The following is a 23,503-nucleotide window of genomic DNA, read 5'->3' as shown; positions in this document are numbered from 1 at the left end:
TAGCCTAATAACTATGAACTTCTGAAACCATGAATCTAAGGAAAAGGGAAAATGAAAATTGTAGATTACTTTCAGTAAATATGAATATTATTAAGAACATAGTAAGAAAGATATGAATTTTGGAGTGGTGTAATGCATGTGATATAGAATGTAATTATACCAGAAGACACACCATTTTTAACAAATGAAGAAAGATTACAAACAGAGAAACTATGGGGATGAAAGATAATCTGAATTTGGGAAATGAGAAATGTTCTGGAATAGCTATATTCTGTTTACAAGAAAGATATTAGATGTAACTTTAGCAAAAATAGGAAGATTAACCATTTCAGATTTAAAATAGAAAGAACAATTATGCAGGATTATAACATTATAGGCTTATATTAATTGTAAAGAAAGAAAAGCTTTTTTCATCAGATTTTAGACTATATATGAATATTATAATAACAGGAGACTTTAATTGTGATTTAAGAGGAAAGTATACAAAGAAAGGAAATGATATAAGAAAAGTACTAAAAGTTATAAGATGTGATAATTTAAAACTTTGGGACAAGAAATTATGGACTTAGAAAAGGTGTATGTATAGAACTGAAATAAATTATTTTATAGTATCAGAAGAATTAGTTATAAGAGAAGGGGAGGTGGATGAAACAGGATTTGCTGATAATCTTACAATATAACTAGATATAAAGGAAAACAAGGAATGTAAAAAAGTAGTCAAAGGAATAAAAAGGATAAATGAGAAAGCATGGAATGAAGAAGGAAAGAGATTAGTAATACAGTTATGAAAAAAATCATATTACTATGAGGACAGTTTGCACAAATTGGTCTGAATGGTGGATAATATTTAAGGAAAAACATAAAAAATGTTTTTTACAGTAGAAATATGATGTGAGAAAAGTAGAGAAAGAAAAATATTAAAGAGCATATAACAATGCATTGGAAGATTTAGAACATAGTGATATTTTGACAAATACAAATATTTATATAAAAGAAATCAAGAAAAATACAAATAATTTTTATATAAGCAATGAGATTTTTTACAAGGGAATAGAGAAGAAGTAGAGAGTTACTTAATCAGAATAGTAAAGGAAGACGGTAGTGTAATAAGATAAAAAATCTAGGCATTCCCCAAGGTTCCCTCCTGACACCCCTACTGTTCTCTCTGTTTACTAAAATCTCCATTCCTCTGCCCCACATGCTTCTGTCATATAATATGCAGACAACTCAACACTAATATATTCCACTTCCTTCTTACAAGAACTACACACACTAACTCAAGAATTCTTTCTTTCTGTTGAAGCATGTCTTACCAAGTCACAACTAATTCTAAATCCAAACAAAAGTAAACTTATGCTTTTCCTGCCTGCAAGATCTGTAGTTCCATCCCCTCATTCAATATCCTGTCCAGCAACAACACCACTATCTTTCTTGTAACTCACACCAAACTATTAGGTGTACAGATCAATAATATGAAATTTAATATTGACATCTCCCAGACCATAAAGAAAGTGCACAAAAAATGGGTGTTCTGTATAGAAACAAGCAGTTTCTTTCCAAAAGCACCAAGTCCACCATTGCATGCACACATCTCTTCTCAACACACCTTTATGCCTCACCAATTCTCATTAACATTAAAAAAAAATGAATTAGTCAAACTTGATTCCTGCTACAACAAAATAGTTAGATTTGTCACTGACTGTCCTTATAGGACACACAACTGTCCATCTCTAAGACAACTTAATTGGTTGGAACAGCAATAATACTGTACACTCCAGCAATAAATTCCTTCTTGAGGTAACTAGCCAAAAACACAGCTAGTGATTCCCTCTTCTCTAACTTACCAGAAATATGGAATACACTGCCCACCCATATATCATCAAATTATTCCTTAGTACAGTTCAAAAAATAACTCTGGAGTCTTAGTTAAACGGTATCCTTACATGTTACCATTATACATGACTTTGAATATTTTATAAATGTACTTGCAATTAATGTATTCTGAGGAACTACCTATCTGTATATATATGGAATGTTAACTTAAACGGTGTGTAATTGTGTATCTCCTTTATGTACCTTAAACGGAATGTAATTGTATCTTCTAGACCTACTTTTTAAAGTTTATTGCATGCATTTATGTGTACTTTAATTTACTTAGCTCTGTTAAGTGGAGCTTTTCTTCCCAGACCTCCACTGAAAAAGGACATGTGTCCATTCGGACTTTCCAGGTAAACAAATGTAAAATAAATAAATAAATAAAATAAATAAAATAAATAAAAGGAGAAATAGAAAGAACTCAGGAAAAGATTAGGAATAATGTAGTACAATATATACAAGAAATGTTTAAAGAAAAAAGAAGGTAGTGAAAAAACGTGGAAAGTAAAAAAGTTAGCAGAAAAAGAGAATAAAGAGTTGGAAAAATTTTCTTTAAATGATCTAGATAAAGTATTAGGACACATAAAGCTAGAGTTGGTTACAGGCCAAATGGAATAGAGTATGAAATGTATAGAAATGTAAGTAATTGGCAAAAACATTTTTAAAGAATTTGAATAAATTGTTAAGTGAAGGTTTTAAGTATAAAGACTTATGTAGTGGAATTCTTAAATTTATATAGAAGAAGGAAGATAGACAATTAAAAAAACTGGAGACCAATATTATTGAATAATAAAGATTATAAGATATTTATGAAAATAATGCAATGGAGATTTGAAACTAAAATAGAAAATATTATGGAAGATAGCATATAGAGTATAAAGGGGAAGGGTTGCCCGGAATTATTAATGATAGAGAAATTGTGGATGTTATTATGAACAGAAAAGAAGATGTGACTTAATAAGGCATTTGATACAACTTAACATGAACTCTCATGGGTAATAATGAAGGAATATAAGTGAGAAAGTTAGGAAATTATGTATGTCAATGTATAATAATAATAATAATAATAAAGTAAAAATGCTTGTAAATGGCTGGTTAAGCCAAGAGGTGCATATGAAGAGTGATATAAGACAGGGATGTCTAATGAGTTGTACACTCTTTGCATTAGTTATAAATGTGATAGTCTGTGAAATAAATTACAAGATAACAGAAGTGGGGTATACACACCTGAAGTGTTAAGAACTCCAATAACATTAACATATGCGGATGACATTACAATAATTGCAAAAAAAAAAACAAAATTTAGATTAAAAAAGTAATAATTTGTACACATGAATGTCTAGAGATGAAAGGGATGGCTTTAAATAAAGAGACAAGTAAAGACTTAGGTGATGTAGTAAATATTGGAGGTATATATTTTACAATGAATGAAATTTCTGTTGTGGGTATAACATCTAGGAATAAGTAGAATTCAATACGAAAAAGCAATAAAAGAAATAAAAGAAAAGTGTCTTTTCTGGAGAACATAAATTATCATTCAGAAAAAAGGTGTATTTGATAAATTCAGTACTGATGGGAAAATAGCATATTTAACAAGAGTATTTATGTTGCTAACAATATTTGAAAATAGATTATTGCAGATTTTTTTTTTATTATTATTTATATGGGGTTCTAGATGAAACCCAGTAAAAGAGGAGTTCTTTCTGTAAATAAAGAAAAAGAATGTTTAGGTTTAATTAACCCAGTGGTATACACTGCTTCATTAAATTTGTACAAAGTGTTAAAGTGGATAAATGAAAAAGATGAGTGATTTAGTGGTAAAACTATAAATATAAGTATGATAAATGTGGGATATGGTAAAAAAAGTAAAACAGAAAAGGAGTATGTAAAAGATGAAATAAAATGTTACTAAGAAAAAAATCTATTTTTTTAGAAAATAGGTTCATAGGAGGTTACTAGGATATTGGCCCTAGGGTCTTTATAAGCCTACCCATGTTATTGACCAAGTTTGTAGGGTCTACATTTGCAGCATGAGTCTATGATCAGCATTGACTGCCTTTAACCAAGAAGGACATAGGTGACACCCTGATGATAAATTTAAGGTCTCCCATCCAGTTGTCTTAGTTACATTTAAATAGGGTCATTGAGGAGCTCTGTTTTACGTGAAATGGTAGTTTGTTCCAAAGGAGTGGCATTCTCTGAGAGACATATCTGTCCCTCCAGAATGTCCTGTTAATGCCACAGCTAGGTTAAGATCCTTAGAGTAACTGAATCTTGTCACATTTGACTTGCAAATGTGCAGCATTTCCATTAGGGCAGGGTCCGAGACTGCTCTGTAGACCAGGTACAAGTCGCATCTCAGCAGCCTATAATAGACAGAGTTCAGTAACAGGGCCTTCAGTCTGTCCATGTAGGGTCATGTGTTAAAGGCCCTGAATTTTCTTGGTGAGAAACTTCTGAGGTCTCTCCAGCTGCTACAGTTGTCTGGTGAGGTACATACAGAAGGGAGCATTGTACTATATTAGTGGTCTGATGAGGGATGAGTTCAGGGGAGTTATAATATCCTTAGCTGTGGATGCAATGTCCTTACTTATGAGATGTGTAACATAGAAGGCCTTCCTTACCACTGTGGACTCATGGTGATGAATATAAGGTTGCTATCAACCTGTGTTCCCAAATCTCTCACCACAGGGTTTGAGCTAAGGGGGATACTGTTAATATTGTAAATTATGGGGATTTCCCCTTTGCCAAAAGGGATGATAATGCTTTTTTGCATTTAGTTTAAGTTGGTGGCTTTGGCACAAATCATTTGTCTGTGTAATCCATTTTTGTAGTATACAAACAAAACAACTCCGCACGGCTAATCAGGACCCAACACAAACAATAATTCAATGAATGCATATACATTTGATCCTTGAAAAAGCCCGGTAAAACTGGGTGAAAGCGCTTGGTTATTGTTTGTGTTTTAATAAAGATTACTGCTTTTGGACTCATTGGGCTATCGCTACATTCATCTTAAAGTGGATTATCATTGCTGCTGGTTTTGGGTCCTGATTAGCCGTGCGGAGTTGTTTTGTTGGTTTTTTATACATCCTTACTGTTCTCTGGCATTTTTGTAGTATGTCAGCATCATTGAGGGACTCAATGATTGCACCCAGTTTGCAGTCATCTGTGAATTTGACTCTATTTGCACCTAGACTTCTGAGAGATAGAATCCAAACAGTAGGGGGCCCAGCACAAATTATTGTGGTACACCACTGGTAAATGGTCTGCTGGTAGAGGTGGAATTCCCAACTTTGACTGTATACATTCTGTTGATGAGCCAGTTAGCTACCCATTTAGTGGCATATGGGTTAATTCTCAGCTGGGTGAGTTTCTCAATGATGCCTGAGTGGGGGATTGTATCAAATAAGTCAAGATAGACTGTATGTACTGTTTTGCCTTCATCTAGGGCTTTGATGACATTCTCAAAAAAATCCACCAGGTTTAATAAGCATGATCTACCCTTAACAAAGCCAAACTGGGTCAGGTCAAGAATTTGAAGGTCACCTATGTCTTTGTTAATTCTTCATGGCCTTGTAGATAAGGCTGGTTAGGTTTATGGATCTATAGTTCCTAGGGTTGGTTGATGGACCCCCTTTGTGCAAGAGAATTACTGTTGCTGTTTTCTACTCTGCTGGGACAAAGCTGGTACTTGGACCTAGTGGAACCACTTAGCATTCTCTTCAACCACAGTCTAAGTACCAGTCTAAGCTGGTACTTATACTGTGGTTGAATAGAATGCTAAGTGGTTCCGCTAGGTCCTGTTTTAGACCATTTAGTAGGCAGCCTGAGATGTTATCCGGTACCATAGCTGTGTTTTTGGCCATGGAGAATGCAGTTATGACCTGCTCATTGTAGATACTAAGAAGAGGACTGGTGATAAGTATGCTTTGGAGTATGTCTGGTGGGGACGGGGGACGGGGGGGTGACGTTTGAGCCAAATCTGTCTACTAGCAGGCTAGCGATGTCCTCAGTATCAGTAGGAGTGGTATTGTCCACTACTAGTTTGACCCAAAACTGGCCTTCCTTTTTAGATTTCTAGCATAGCTAAAAACTGCCTTATGATTATCCTTAGCTAGGGATGCTAGTTTAGCTTCATAATTGGCTTTAGAGGACTTTACAAGATATCTAATTTGCTTGTTCAAGCTGTGGAGGGTGTTCCTCCTTTGCTGAGTCAGTTGCCTCTTGTTCTTAGACATTAGTTTCTTCCTCTTGTATAACCTATTTATGCTCTATGTCCACCAGGGTGGCTTGTTTTTTTGTGAGGATCTTGTTTTGATCTGTTCAGATAAATTTGTATGGGTGTTTTTACAGGGCATTTGTGTACACCTCTGTATAGGAATCACTGTTGACAGTGGAAGTAGGGGGGGGGGGGTTGAAGCTATTTATGCCATTGTTTGTTTTGGAGAAATTTTTCATCCTTTTTGCTCTTGAGGGAGGGTCAGGTATAATTGTTATTTCGAATGAGACTGATTTATGATCAAACTTTACCAGGGAGGGCAACACACAGGGGTAGTGCAGAGACCCCCATATGTTGGTGAGTACTAGGTCTTGTCCATTAAAGCCCCCTGTGGGGGTGCAGACTATCTGTTCCAGAGCATTTGTATTAACAAAATGTAGGAACCTTAGGGTGAGCACGTTTGTGCTCATATATGACTCCCTAGCAATGGAAATATAGTTGAAATCACCCATGACCAAGGTGCTTGGCTGTATAGTGAGTGACTCAAGTAGGTCCAGGTAGGCAGATTGGTTGTCATGGTTCCTGGTGGGGGACCTATAGCTAACAATGATATGGAAAGGGGTTTTACCTACAGTTAGTTGGACTTGGAGTAGCTCTAAGGAGTCATACTGTTTGACCAATCTTGAGGTGTATTTGTCTTTAATGAAGACGGATATACCTTTGCCTTTGTTTTTTTCAAGAAAAAGATAGAAAAGTATGGCATAAGAATGTAATGATTAAAAATTACTATGTAAAACCATTCGGAAATCTAACAGATTAAACAATTAAAGCTATATAAATAAATAGTGAAATCAGAAAGTAGAATGTCAATATTTTTTTGTGGAGACTGGTATAGCAATAACCCATGGCTGGGTGTTGGTAATGCTGGATTTACTCTTGGTTGGCATGATTTGGTCATGAGGGTGCACCCACACCCAGCCATGGGTTATTGCTGTTATACGACATTATTTAAGTAAAATGTTACTTACTTTTCTTAAATAATACCCTTGTACAATGGCGTCATGGTGCACTTCTGCATTTTCCCCAGTATCATGGGGCTTTCCTGATGTACTGCACATGTGTATGGGACTTACTTTTCCAAGCTTACACAGTACATCAGTGCTATATAAAGGAAGCAATGGAAAAAAGATCTCCATTGCTTTTTTTGTTTTGCTTTGTTTTTAATTAAAACAATGAAATCTGGAGTTTTCAAACAAACTGGAGAGATGGAAATAATCAGGTACATTTTTCTAGTTTGTTATAATGATCCCATCTCTCTTGTTCATTTTAAGTCCCCAGTTTTTGTAAGTTTATTTAAAAAAATGAAAGTAAAGTAAAATTTTAATAGCATATATTAATGGAAGAAAGTCCAGTTGACTTGGCTTTTTTCCATTGGTATATATGCTCATTTTCAAATGCTAATGGCCAGTCATTGTATAATAATAAATAATTGCCGCAACTCTTAGGAAGGCTCTATAAAGTAATATACCATATTTGTCATGAAGAAGAAAACGCAGAACTTGTGCTTTTGAAATGTAAAAGAGTAAACAAGTTATAAGGAAAACTATATAAAGAAGAGTTTTTTGAAGATATAAAAGAAGTGGATAAAACAAACATGGATATGATTATATATGGATATTATAAAAATAGAAATAAAGAATATGTTTAAAGAATAGATAAAAAGTTATTTTATTTTATATTGGTTATATGGAATGAAAGAATAAATGAAATTATGTTTAATGGTAAATGGATTTTAGCAAGAAGTAAAATCAGTTGGCGGTTATGGAAAAAGGGGAGGGGGTCTAGCAGGGATGAAAATTTTATATGATTGTGTCAACAGATTTGTATACATTAGAGCGCTGAGCATCAATTATCCAGATACCAATTATCTGAAACTTGAATTATCCAAATGCAGCCTTCCTAAGAGTTGTGTCATTGCATCTGTACATGCATCTTTCCTACAGAGTGGAGTCTAACGTTCATTGCTACTTCCACTTCATGGAATTTAATTTCTGTAGATGCATCCACTAATCTAAACATTTAGATGCATGGTGACGATGAAAATAATTTTAGATACTGTCATTAGCAGTTCACTCAGCTATAATTTGTCATTTATAGTCCCACCTAAAGAGCAATTAGAAACGGGACCACTAAAAAGAAATTAAGATTAAGAAGAAAGGGAAAAGGCCCCTTTTGTTCAACAGAAGGTTTAGAAAATAATGGCTAGAATTACAGATAGGGGCTGATCCGCAAGAAAAATGCATCTGATCAAGTCCTTCTTCTATGTAACCATTCTTAGCGTGCTAGTTCCCTTTGCATTAACATCATTAGTTCACTGCTTTAAAGTGAAAACACAACACTGTTAAAGCAATCACTGACTTTATTTTGTCTCAAGAAAATACGGCATTTCTTTTACTGGAGTTGAAGAAACCAGAACTCCCCTCCAAACTAATCCGTACTATTGAATGCAAGCAAGGTCAGTCAAAGCTGTTCGTTTTAATGGTGAGTGTGCTGTGTATACTAGGTTCATACACTATCACTGAATTGGCTCAGTAATATGTATGCTTTCAAAAGGAAATGAAAGGTGATGATGATTATTGCCAGAATTAATATCATATGTAAAATGTTTAAAATTTAAAACTGAATATTAAAGATGTTGATTACTGCACAATGCTTATGGACAGCACATATCAATGCAGGTCATCTATTCCTGTCAGCTCTTTAAGTGACTAGAATCAGTATCCTTTACTTTGTTCTTATTATTTAGGGAAGTTCCAAAAAAACAGTGTGGAGCTTGCTGATATAAATGTAGAAAAGTAATAGTGACAAGCCTGTGTCCTGAGAAACTGTTTTTTAAAAGACTGTTTTGGGGATGGGTAGAGAGTTTTTATCTGGTTTAATTATGTTTGATTATCCAAACAGTATGATTATCCGAACTACCCTAGGTCCTAATTAGTATATATATATATATATATATATATATATATATATATATATATATATATATCATTGGTTCTTTCAAGCTTTTTTTAAAGTTGTTTCAGGTTTCAACTTTGTTACTTAGAAGTTAACTTGTGAGTGTTTCTGTCATTTCACACTGAGCTAATCAGAGAAAGTCGGAGGAAGTGCTCTGAGTTAACTAATCTGTGATATATAACATTAAATATCCTGTTTTTTGCTTATTTCGGGGTTATTTATAGAACTTTTATTTTACTCACTGTGTGTGAGGTATTAACTAGAATTTTCTACAATTGTTAAGCATCTGGTTGGGTTTGTTTGTTCTGATTTTAGTTTCCCACCCTTCCTCTCTATTGGTATCTTGTTTTTATACTTGGTGGCTTTGCAGTTGCCCTACCCTACTGTAAATTTGATCTGGGACACTCCTCCCAGTCTAGTGTCATTACCTCATTCTACCTAATCCAGGGAGAACATTTGAGAAGGCCAACCCAGTTAGCTTCTGCTCCTCCTTTCCCCTTTCCACTTTTACAAAAAAAATTTATTTTTTTTCTAAGCTTGTTTCCTACCTTTCCTGTAAGTCGTCTAGTCCAAATACAAATTTGCTGTATCCAGGACTGTTTGTAAGCTTCTGTGCCCCCAAGCCTTTCTGTGTTGGAGGGAAGCCTTCTAGCTTAATTTTGTTTCTTAGAACTAGCCAGTTTTCTAGTTTCAGCACTCAAATCTGTTTCTTTTTCGCTGAGCACTTGTTCAAAACTCATTGTAAGCACTAAATAAGTTACAAATTACTACAGCACTCAACTTTCTTCACTTGTCTAGAGGAAAACAGTTTTTAGTACTTAATAAATAAGCACCTATCCAAACATGTCTAAGGGTCAGCTCCCAGTGTTTTCTCCTGTCTACGTGATGAATTTGGGCATCTTGGGGCAATGCAGCAATTGCCTCATGTAGATAGACAACCCTCTCCTCCTACCACCCAACACTACAACCTGTGAGAGATGCACTTATATAGCCAAACTGGAAGCAAAGCTATCTTCACCCAAGACTGGACTAGACAGTCAAGAGGAGAAGGTAAACACTTGCACCACACCACACTCATCACATAGTCGCTCAAAACCTACACCTCCAAAACATAGGTTCATAGGTTCATAGGTAGGTACTAGGCTATTGGCCCTGAGGCCTATACAAGCCCAGCCAAAAAGGTACCCTGGCTTTTGCCACCCAAGAAAATTATTTTCCTGTGCCACTGTCAAGCAGAGCCACAGAGGTGATCCCCGGGGTGAATTTCCTATTTCCCATCCAATCATCAAGATTTTTCTTGAAGAGTGCTAATGAGGAGCTTTGTTTGATATAGATAGCTAGTTTATTCCAGAGTATGGGAAGTCTCTGGGACAGGAATCTATCTTTCCGGCATGTTCTGTTTATTATGGTGACAAGGTTTAGGTCCCTAGAGCATGTAGCTCAGAGGGATTGGGATTTATTTAAGTGGAGCATGTCCAACAGCTCTGGGTTTGACATAGCTTTGCATGTTAGGCAGAGATCACCTCTGAGTAGGCGATATGCGACAGAGTAAAGCTGGAGTTTTTTGAGACGGTTTGCGTAGGGCATCTGTTTCAGGCTGGTAATCCTCTTTGTGAGGTATGTCTGTGGCCTTTCCAGTTGTTGTAGATGTCTTGTGAGGTACATACTAGAAGGGGCATTGTACTCTATAATGGGTCTAATGAGTGATGAGTAGAGGGGAGCAATGACCTCTTTTTTCTAGATGAGAAACCTTTTGTGATGAGGTGTGTCACGTAGAAGGATTTCCTGACTACTGTGATGATGTGATTATCAAAGGAGAGACTACTGTCCACCTGTGTCCCAAGGTCTCTTATCACACTTTCTGTGTTAAGTATACTACCGCCTATGTTGTAGTTCATGGATACAGAGTTTTTACCAAAGGGGATGCCAATGCACTTTTTGGCATTGAGCTTGAGGCCATGGCTTTGACACCAGGCATCTGTCTCAGTGAGACCCTTTTGTAGGATGTCCACATCATTAGGAGTTTTGATTATGACTCCTAGTTTGCAGTCATCTGCGAACTTCATTAGCCAAAGGCCTTCTGTGTTAGCCTGTACTTCAGAGAAGTAGATATCAAACAGGAGAGGACCTAGGTCTGAACCCTGTGGTACTCCACTTGTCACTGGTCTGAAGTCGGATTTGGAGTCTGCTACTTTCGCAATGTGGGTTCTGTCAGTGAGCCATTTGGCAAACCATCTTGTGACATAGGGATTTATACCTAGTTTAGTGAGTTTATCTATAATTCCAGAGTGGGGGACGGTGTCAAAAGCCTTGGCAAGATCTAGATAGGCTGTGTGAACCACCTTACCCTTGTCTACGGCTTTGGTGACTGCTTCAAAGAAGTCTATCAGGTTTAGGAGACATAATCTGCCTTTTACAAACCCAAACTGGGTGGGGTTCAAAGTTTGGAGATTACCAATGTCTTTGTTTATAAGTTCCATGATGATACATTCCATGGCCTTGCAGACCAGGCTCATCAGGCTAATGGGGTGGTAGTTCCAGGGGTCCATGGTGGCTCCCCCCTTATGGAGTAGGATAACTGTTGTTGTGTGCCATTCAGCATTCACAAAGACTGAGGTGAGGTTATGATTGAACATGGTACTTAGGTGGCGTGCCAGTTCATTCTGTAGTTCGTGTAGAATGCAGCCTGGGATGTTGTCTGGTCCCATGGATGCTATGTTCTTGGCTTTGGAGAGTATGGTTTTTACCTGTGCAGCTGTGATTACAGGAACTTTGCATTCTTCCAGTATAGAGATGGGCTCTTTAGGGGGTGAGAGGGGGGTAAAGTTAGCACTGAACCTATCTGCCAGAATGTTGGCAATATCAGTTGGGTCTGTATATTTAGTCCCATTGTGCTGTAACTCAGAGCAGATCTGAGTGTTACCATTGAGATTCTTGACATAGCTATAGAATGCTTTGTGGCTGTCTTTAGAATCAGTGGCAATTTTGTTTTTGTAACTAGCTTTGGAGGATTTTATCAGGGATCACAGCTTCTTACTGAGGCTGACCAGGGAGCTCCTCCACTCATGGGATTTTACTCTCTTTTGCAACAATTTCCTCCTTCTTTTGTACAGTTTGTTTATTTCAGGGGACCACCAGATTGGCTTCCTTTTTTTGGAGGAAAGCATCTTGGTTCTGTTTGGGATAGCACGATCCATGCACTTATGTAAGTGCTTATAAAGTGCAATTGTGTAGGATTCACTAGTCATAACTGTATTGTCCATCTGCATGGGTGTCATGAATTTCACCACTTCTGTCTTAAGAAGCATGAAGTTGGCTTTGGAGAAATTTTTTCCCATGGTTTCCTTAATGGGGGTGGAGGCAGGATGTGGATATCTAGGGTAATTAGCTTATGGTTGGATCGGACCAATGAGACATTGACTTCAGGTGTGGAACATTGATCACTCATGTTGGTAATGACTAGATCTAGGATATTGTTGCCCCTAGTGGGGGTGTGGATAAGTTGATCCAGGGCATTGGAGTTTATGAATTCCAGAAAGTGTTGAGCAAAGGAGTTGGTACATGAGTAGTTTTCCCAGTTAATGGTGGGGTAGTTGAAATCGCCCATTATTAGGGTGTTTGGTTGAACCCTAATATTTTCCAGTACATCAAGAAAAGAGGAGTGGGAATCCTGGGGCATGGTGGGTGATCTGTAGCAAGCTACAATTTGGATTGCAGTTTTGCCCAGAGTTAGTTGCACTTGGATAACCTCGGCTGCATTATGCTGAGCAACTAGCCTGGAGGTGTGGATATCCTTAATGAATATGGACACACCTCCGCTTTTGGTGTTCCGGTCCAGGTTACATAGAAACACAAAACACACACCTACATTCGCGGAGGCTCTAAAAAAAAATCTACCCAAGCAACAGTGACCTCCAAAGCAGAAATGCAAGCAACCTCCACCCCCCCCCAACACAACCCAAATGACACATAGCCCACAAACTCAGTGTACCATTCAACCACAGCCCATAAGGCATAACAACGTACCCAACACTCTAGTCATAGATGACTCTATAGTCAGGCACACTGATGTTCCACTCACCAGGCTAAACAAGGAGAAAGTTACTGTCAGTTGCCTGTCAGGTACCAGGATCCGCCACATAATGCATGCCGTCAGGTCACTCCACAACAAGTACAAATATGACTCTGTCATTGTCCATGTTGGTGTGAATGACCTGAGACATACCTCCCTGGACTACATGAAAAGAGACATGGAGGAGCTGTCCAATCTTGTAGCCCAGGCAGGTATGACCCTAGCCCTAAGTAGCATCCTGCCATCACCCAGAATGATACCACAGTACAAGGACAAAATGATTGACTTCAACAATTGGCTAAGCTTCTGGTGTCATTCTAAGGGGATCCAGTATCTGTCTGCCTGGGATGACATGATCGACAAACCATGATGCTTTGCCAGAGATGGCCTGCACCTGCCACCCTTGGGAGTCCGGATACTGGCTAAGGCTCTTGCCACCCCTATAGTGCCTTTTTTAGGCAAGATTCAAATGACAAATTCACCACCGTAACAGGTACAAGCAAGCAAAATCTGAGGGTAATGCTACTTAATGCTAGAAGTCTAAACCTCAAAATGCACTCACTCGAGGCACTCCTTAAAATGGAGAACATCGAAATCTGTGCAGTGACAGAGACCTGGTTCAAGGCTCCAGAGAACACCCCTGTATTACCAGGCTATAATTCATGCTACACCTTTCGGCCACCTAACCTGGACCGAAGCACTAAAGGCAGAGGCGTGTCCATATTCATTAAGGATATCCACACCTCCAGGCTAGTTGCTCAGCATAATGCATCTGAGATTATCCAAGTGCAACTTACTCTGGGCAAGACCGCAATCCAAATTGTAGCTTGCTACAGATCCCCCACCATGCCCCAGGATTCCCACTCCATATTTCTTGATACAATGGAAAATATTAGGGTACAACCTAACACCCTAATAATGGGTGATTTCAACTACCCCACCATTAACTGGGAAAACTACTCATGCACTACCTCTTGTGCTCAACAATTTCTGGAATTCATAAATTCCAATGTCTTGGATCAACTTATTCACACCCCCACCATGGGCAGCAATATCCTAGACCTGGTCACTACCAACATGGGCAACTGGTGTTCCACACCAGAGGTTAATTCCTCGTTGGTCAGATCCGACCACAAGCAAATTAACCTAGACATCCACATCCCACCCCCACCACCATTAGGGAAACTACGGTAAAACATTTCTCAAAAGCCAACTTCACATTTCTTAGGACAGAAGTGGCAAACTTCACGACAGCCATGTTGATGGACAATAGAGGTAGGACTGCTGAATCCTATACAATTGCACTTTATAAGCACTTACACGAGTGCATGGATCATGCAATCCCTAACAGAGCCAAGATGCTATCCTCAAAAAAAAAAGCCAATCTGGTGGTCCCCTGCTATAAACAAACTCTACAACAGAAGAAAGAAACTGTTGCAAAAAAGAGTGAAATCCCATGATTGGAGGAACTCCGTGGTCAGCCTCAGTAAGAAGTTGAGATCCCTCATAAAATCCTCCAAAGCTAGTTACGAAAAGAAAATCACCACTGGCTCTAATGACAACCACAAAGCATTCTATAGCTATGTCAAGAATCTCAATGGCAACACTCAGATCTGCTCAGAGTTACAGCACACTGGCACTAAATATGCAGAACCAACTGATATTGCCAACATCCTGGCAGATAGGTTCAGTGCTAACTTTACCCCTCTCTCATTCCCTAAAGGGCCCATCTCTATACCAGAAGAATGCAAAGTTCCTGTCATCATGGCTGCATAGCTAAAAAACACACTCTCCAAAGCCAAGAACACAGCATCCATGGGATCTGACAACATCCCAGGCTGCGTTCTACATGAACTACAGAATGAAGGGGCACTCCACCTAAGTACCATGTTCAATCATAGTCTCACCTCAGGCTTTGTGCCACTGAATGGTGCACAGTAATGGTTATCCCACTCCACAAAGGGAGAGCCACCACGGACCCCGGTTATTACCACCCCATTAGCCTGACGAGCCTGGTCTGCAAGGCTATGGAACATATCATCATGGAACTTATAAATAAGGACATTGGTAATCTCCAAACTCTAGACCCTACCCAGTTCAGGTTTGTAAAAGGCAGATCATGTCTCCTAAACCTGATAGACTTCTTTCAAGTGGTCACCAAAGCCATAGATGAGGGTAAGGTGGTTCACACAGCCTGTCTAGATCTCACCAAGGCTTTTGACACCATCGCCCACTGTGGAATTATAGATAAACTCACTAAACTAGGTATAAATCCCTATGTCACAAGATGGGTTGCCAAATGGTTAACTGACAGAACCCACACTGTGAAAGTAGCAGATTCTAAATCCAACTTCAGACCAGTGACAAGTGGAGTACCACAGGGTTCAGTCCTAGGTCCTCTCCTGTTTGATATCTACTTCTCTGAAGTACAGGCTAACACAGAAGGCCTTTGGCTAACAAAGTTCACAGATAACTGCAAACTAGGATCCATAATCAAAACTCCTAATGATGTGGACATCCTACAAAAGGGCCTCACTGAGACAGATGCCTGGTGTCAAAGCCATGGCCTCAAGCTCAATGCCAAAAAGTGCATTGTCATCCCTTTTGGTAAAAACTCTGTAGCCATGAACTACCACATAGGCAGTAGTCTACTTAACACCAAAAGTATGATAAGAGACCTTGGGACACAGTTGGACAGTAGTCTCTCCTTTTGATAATCACATCACCACAGTAGTCAGGAAATCCTTCTATGTGGCACACCTCATCACAAAAGGCTTCTCATCCAGGAAAAAAGAGGTCATTGCTCCCCTCTACTCATCGCTCATTAGACCCATCATAGAGTACAATGCCCCTTTTGGTATGTACCTCACAAGACATCACAACAACTGGAAAGGCCACAGAAATACCCCACAAAGGGGATTACCAGCCTTAAATAGATGCCCTATGCAGACCGTCTCAAAATCTCCAGCTTTACTCTGTTGCATACCGCATACTCAGAGGTGATCTCTGCCTAACATACAAAGCTATGTCAAACCCAGAGCTGTTGGTCATGCTCCACTTAAATAAATCCCAATCCCTCCGAGCTACATGCTCTAGGGACCTAAACCTTGTCACCACAATAAACAAAACATGCTGGAGAGATAGATTCCTGTCTCAGGGACTTCCCATACCCTGGAACAAACTACCTATCTATATCAAACAAAGCTCATTAGCACTCTTCAAGAAAAATCTTGATGATTGGATGGGAGATAGGAAATTCATCCTGGGGATCACTTCTGTGGCTCTGCTTGATAGGGGCACAGGAAAATAATTTTCTTGGGTGGCAAAAGCCAGGGTACCGTTTGGCTAGGCTTATATAGGCCCTAGGGCCAATATCCTAGTAGCTACTTATGAACCTATTAACCTATGAACCTATATATATATATATATATATATATATATATATATATATACACATATATATATATATATATATATATATATATATATATATATATATAGATAGATAGATAGATAGATAGATATGGATCTACTTTGAAACATCGAGTCCCAGATAACCAGACTTCATTTTCCTGAAGTGAAAATTGCAAAAACTGAAATACCCAAATGGCAATGTTTTCCCAATGTAAGTAAACACTTGCCCAAACTTGCACGAAACATGAACCGAAGTTAGTAAAACCCACCAAGGTAGGGGGCTATGCCCTCCACACCCATACACCCCATAACTATATATATACAAACTCTGGGAGTACACTACAGTGGAGAAAAAGGCATGTTGGGCAAGTGTACCCTGGGAAAATGCTGTCATTTTGGTATTTCAGTTCTCGCAATTTTCATCTCCAGAAAATGACTTTCGTTTTTATATATATGTATATATATATATATATATATATATATATATATATATATATATATATATATATATATATATATGCCGACTTCAGAGGACTGACAAACCAAAGTACTGAAAATTCAAAATATTGAAGTCCAGAACTTGGATCGAAGCTCCAAAGGTGGTGGTGTTTCTATATTCATAAAGGATGCACACACCTCTAGACTGGTAGCCCAACATAATGCATCTGAGATACTCCAGGTGCAGCTAACATTGGGTAAGACAGTGATTCAGGTCGTAAACTGCTGTAGGTCCCAAACATGTCCCAAGAGTCACACTCCATTTTCCTAACAACCCTGGAGAATATTAGGGCCAAACCAAACACTCTCATACTGGGCGACTTCAACTACCTCTACTTCATTAACTGTGAAAACTACTCATGTATCAATACACTTGCCCAACAGTTCCTGGAATTCTTTAATTCCAATGCCCTGGACCATCTTGTTCTTACTCCCACGAGAGGTAGCAACATCTTTGACCTGGTCATTACTAACATGAATGACCATTGCTCTACACCGATAGTCAACTCTTTCCAGGTTAGATCCAACCACAAACTAATCACCTTGGAAATCCACATCCTTCCCAACCAACCCCCCCCCCCCCCCCCCGCAAAGGTAACTACCATGGAGAGCTTCTCCAAAACTAACTTTGGGCTCCAAAAAACAGAGTTGGTTGTCTTCACGGCACCCATGCAAATGGAGAATAGTTGCATGACCACTGAGTCATACACCAATGCACTGTACAAACACATACACAAATGCATGGATCTCACCATACTCAATAGAACCAAGACACTCTCCTGCAAAAGTAGTAAGCAAATCTGGTGGGCCCCTGCCATTAACAAACTTTACAACAGAAGGAAGAAACTGATGCAGAATAAGGTAAAGTCCCAAGACTGGAAAAACTCCCTTATCAGCCTCAACAAAAAGTTGTGATCCCTCATCAAATCGTCTAAAGCTAATTATAAAAACAGAATTGCAGCAGATAGTAAAGGCAACCACAAGGCCTTCTGTAGTTATGTAAAGAATCTCCATGGCAATACCCAGATTTGCTCTGAGCTACTGCACAATGGTACCTCTTATAGTGAGCCAACAGATATTGCCAATATACTGGCTGATAGATTCAGTGTCAGCTTTACCCCTCTCCCCCCTAAGGACCAATCACAATCTCAGTTGATTGCCAGGCACCCAGTACTACTGCTGCACAGGTTAAAATAGCACTGTCCAAGGCCAAGCATACAGCTTCTATGAGATGTGACAATATCCCTGGTTGTGTTCTACATGAACTACAGAGTAAACTGGCACCTCACCTGTGTGCCCTGTTCAATCACAGCCTCACCTCAGACTTTGTCCCTACCAAATGGCACACTGCTACAGTCATCTCTCTCCACAAAGAAGGAGTGACTACAGACCCTGGGAACTATTGCCCCATTAGCCTGATGAGTCTGATATGCAAAGCTATGGAACGCATCATCATGGACCTAATAAACAAGGATATAGGGAATATCCAAACTTTGGATCCTACACAGTTTGGTTTTGTGAAGGGTAGATCATGCCTGCTCAACTTGGTTGACTTCTTTGAGTCAGTCACCAGAGCTGTGGATGAAGGCAAAGTGGTTTATACAGCCTACCTTGATCTAGCCAAGACCTTTGATAACATTTCCCACTCACGAATCCTAGAAAAACTCACTATGGTAGGCATCAATCCATATATCACTAGGTGGGTTGCAAACTGGCTCACAGATAGAACCCACAGTGTGAAATAGCTGACTCCAAGTCAGAGTGCAGACCAGTCACAAGTGAAGTCCCACAGGGATCGGTCCTGGGCCCTCTCCTGTTTGGTATCTACTTCTCTGAAGTCCAGGCCAACATGAAGGGACTCTGGCTGACAGAGTTTGCAGGCAATTGCAAGTTGGGAGCTATTATTAACTCCCCAAGTGATGTTGACATCCTACAGAAAGGCCTCACTGAGATCAACGACTGTTGCCAGAACCATGGCTATAAGTTCAATGCCAAAAAATGCGTCATCATCTCCCTTGGGAAAAACCTGGTTCTATTGAATTACCACATTGATGGTAGTCCACTGAAAACAGGTGTTATAAGAGATCTGGGAACACAGGTTGACAGCAACCTCTCTTTTGACCACCACATTACCACTGTGGTCAGAAAGTCCTTCTGTGTGGCACATCTCATTACTAAGAGTTTTGCATCCAGGAAGAAAGAGGACATTGTCTCCCTCTACTCTTCCCTCATTAGGCCAATTATCGAGTACAATGCCCCATTTGGCACATACCTCACTAGACACCTGCAACAACTGGAGAGGCCACAAAAGTAACTCACAAAGAGGATCCTAGGCCTTAAACACTTGCCCTATATGGACAGACACGATAAACTCCAGCTATTATCTGTCTCATATTGCCTACTTAGAGGCAATCTCTGCTTGACTTACAAAGCCATGTCTGACCCAACACTGTTAGAAATGCTACAGCTGAAGAAATCCCAATCCCTGTGCACCACATGCTCCAGAGACCCCAGCCTAATTACCACACTCAACAGAACATGTTGGATGGACAGGTTCATAACACAGAGACTGCCCATGCTATGGAATAGACTTCCCTTACATGTCAAGCAGGGCACCTCACTGGCCCTCTTTAAGAGAAATCATGATGAGTGGATGGGAAATAGAAAATTCACCCCAGGGATCACTTCAGTGGCTCTACTTAACAGAAGCACTGGGAACTAAGGTCAGGTGGCACAATGCCAGTGTAATCCTATGGGCTAGGCTTGTAAAGGCTCCAGGGCCATTAGCCTAGTACACACCTATGAACCTATGAACATTTTTAATTCAGGGGGCAATTTATGTGGAGGGCTGCATCCACACACCCCTGGCTAACTATATATACCAACTCCAAGATCGCACAACAGTGAGGAAGGGGCAAATTCCATCATTCAGTATTTTGAATTTCCAGTCTTATATATATATATATATATATATATATATATATATATATAGAGAGAGAGAGAGAGAGAGACGTATGTGTGTGTGTGTGTGTCTTTGTACACTTGTAAGTATTTGTAAATATTTACATATTTTGTAAATAGTTATTTTTGCATATAAATAAAGGACCCCTACTCATTCTTTGAGTGGGGGATGAAATTCTGTGTTTAACTTCCCACTTATGTTCTGGATGCAGTGTCGGCCAGGAGAAGCAGGAAGCACAGTGAAGCTAGCATGTGGAGATGAAGTTAGCAAGGATTCACTGTCCTTGAAGCATTTTTTTTCTGTTGAAGAGAATTGAGAGATGGAATTGGAGAGACAGATGTCTGTAGGAAGGCAGTCAAGCCTTCATTAATAGAAAGAGTGCATGGTGTTGATTTATTGAAGGCAACTGAGTCTTCAAGGATAATGTGTGCGGAGGAATCAAATGAGAGGGAAAGGGAAAGAGTGAAGGATTCTGAAGTAGTAGGGTGCATAGATGATTGAGTGCTTAGTATATATGTGTTGGTGATGCTATTTTGAAAATTTTACTTCTTTCTTACAGCCTTTTTTACTGTTGTGAATAATACCTTGAAATCAATGATATGTCAGTGTGGCTTATTGCTCCAGTTGTGAGAGTGTATGGATAATTTAGAGACTCGGGAATGCTTTTCGTATTGTGTGTATTTTTGATGCATAAGGCCTATTAGCTGATAAACGGCAGAGATCAATTCATATATGTCACATAATGATGTCATTGCTGGACAACTCACACACCATCAACTTAGGTACATTTTCAAATAACAGTATGTAAGTATCTGCATTCATTTGTGCTCTGTAGTAAAGGAAATACAGTGAACATTTCAGCACAAGTACTGGGATTGTACTGCAGCCTCCCCAATGTATCTAGGCACCAAAACATGACTTCATCAGCCCAGACACATGCTCTATGATATTTCTTGTTTGTGCATGTGCCTCATTATAGCATTCATCCATGGGTGGCTGTGCATTTTGTATGGGCGTCATCAGCCATGGTTTGAGTGCATACCCTGCATACCCCTATAAGTGGTCTTGTGGGATAACCCCCCCCCCCACCGAAAACCTCTGAAAGAGCTGAGAATTGTGCCAGATATGGGAATTGTGGTAACTGCCGGGATTACCAGTACACACATTCAGGATGAATCCATTAGTGTTACACACAACCTTGTAGTTAATGGAGTGGAAGCACTTTCTCTTTATGTAGACCCTTCCCTCTTCTCTGAGTGGTGCTTTGATCTCAATGTGTGTGTGAAGCTCATGACACCCAGGACTTCAGGGATGTGTGCTATGGGGTAGAAATCCTGCATAGTTCTAGCTCTGTCCTCAAGGGTACAGAGAAAATGTACATAGTCATTGGCATTCTGTAACATAGCATTCAGGAACTGATGTAGGATCCTGGATTCTGATGCCTGCAACACCCCCAGCATGTTCCCTGCTGGTCTCTGGAAAGCTTCTATAGCTAAAATTCTAAGTGCTGCACATATCTTGGTCTCCACAGGTATTGGTTCCCGTTGATTTGCCCCTTCTCTCAGTTGTTGATGACAAACATTGTGGAGTTCCTGTATTGTGTCTCTATCCACTCTGTAACGCTCTACTATTTCCACCTCATGCAGGCCAAGAAAAGTTAAACAGAGGTCTAAACACCCTTCTCCTTCTTGGCCAAGGTCTATTAGCAGCAGTATAGAGTTGAGCCTGTTGCACATACACATGCAGAACAGCAGCAGCAGCCCCCAACATTCTTTCCATGTAGTGTAGTTTCTGTGACTCTATTCCAGTAGGTTTTGGAATTCATGGCTAATGCCTACACTGAGTGCACATGATTGCTTTATAGCTTGTTGAATAGCTCCTTCATCTTGGATTGCTTAATTAGCATTCAGTTCAGCTACTTATACTGTAATTAGCATGCCATGATTTTTACCATGTTTGTGTGGCTCTACACACCATGTAGAACTATTTACTGAATACTATTTGGTGCGCTACTGTGTGTGCACTGTAGCACAGTGCATACATGGTTTTATTGAGCTGTGTAGAGTTTTGAATTCAGCCCTCTGTCATTTTCCATTTTTAATTTAACATTACATTCCCAACCTCCAGTCCATAAACCTCTGTTATCATATATTTTTATAATGTCCATCACTTCTTTACACACAGTCTTTAAATTTATTTATTTATTTATTTAACATTTATTTTACCAGGATATGTCCAGCTGGACATCATGTGTCCTTTTTCAGTGGAGTCTTGGGGAGAAAAGCTCCAAAGAAATAACAGTGTACATACATGCTTTAGATAACAATAAAACTGGCATACAAGATAAGAGAAACAATGAAGTACAAAAACAATTATGTAGAACAATAAGATACTCAGGAGTAGTACCATTATTTACAATATATACAAAAGTACATTTCAGGTGAGAGTATAGTGTGTGCATTAAAGGCTTCAACAGGTCACTTACATATGGAAAAGTGGCTCTTCAAGGGGGGTATTTGCAGTTGCAGAGAGGAATAGTACTGAGGTGTAATTTAAGAAGGCCCTTAAAGGTGCCTGTGTGACTTTGTAGCCTGAGTTCAGGTGGGAGGGTGTTCCATGCTTTGGCAACATCATGGGAGAATAAGGCCTCCCCAGAACTGTTATTGCATGGATTATCTTCAATCAGGTTTTTGATACATGAACATAGCTCCCTTTTAGGGTTGTGAAAGTTTAGCATGTCGGCAAGGGCAGGGCACTTCCCCGGATGGAAGAGAATTTGATGGGCTATGATCAGTTGGTGGTAGTGTAGGAGGTTTGGAAATTCTAACCAGTGCAGTTTAGTTAGGGATAGGCAATGGTGGGAATGTGATCTATTATTGGCAGTGAACCTAGCTACTTTATTGTAGCATGTAGAGAGTTTGTTCAGGTTGATTTTGTTAATATTGGTGAGAACTGGAGAGGCAAAAAGTAGTGTTGATAAGAGATGAGTTCTGGCTATTCTTGTTCTAGTCTTAGGGGTTAGGAATAGTTTTCAACGATATAGGCAACCTAGTTTTTTATGGACTTTAGAGATAGTTTGGGATATGTGCTTGTTGTATTTAAGTTGGTGATCAATAGTGATGCCTAAGAGACTAGCCTGAGTTACTGGAGTGATGAGGGTGCCATTGGTAGATATGATGGTAAAGGTGGCGTTGCAGTGTTTGGTTGGGTGGAATAGTATTAGCTGTGTTTATTTGGGATTTAGTATTAGTTGGTAGTTGTTTAGCCAGTTCTCTACCTCAGTGAAGGATTCTTGGGCTTTACTTTGAAGTAATTGGATGTTTGCTGCTGAGCAGATTAGGGTAGTGTCATCCGCATACTGGACAATGTTGGCTTTAGTGGTAGCTAGGTGGAGATTATTTGTAAATATGTTGAAGAGAAGGGGGCCAAGGATTGAACCACATGT

This window comes from Protopterus annectens, chromosome 5.part0 (genome assembly GCF_019279795.1).
Source record: "Protopterus annectens isolate FY-2018-M chromosome 5.part0, PAN1.0, whole genome shotgun sequence".
Taxonomy (NCBI): domain Eukaryota; kingdom Metazoa; phylum Chordata; order Ceratodontiformes; family Protopteridae; genus Protopterus; species Protopterus annectens.
The sequence above is the reverse complement of the archived record's forward strand: the minus strand, read 5'-3'. Positions refer to the sequence as shown.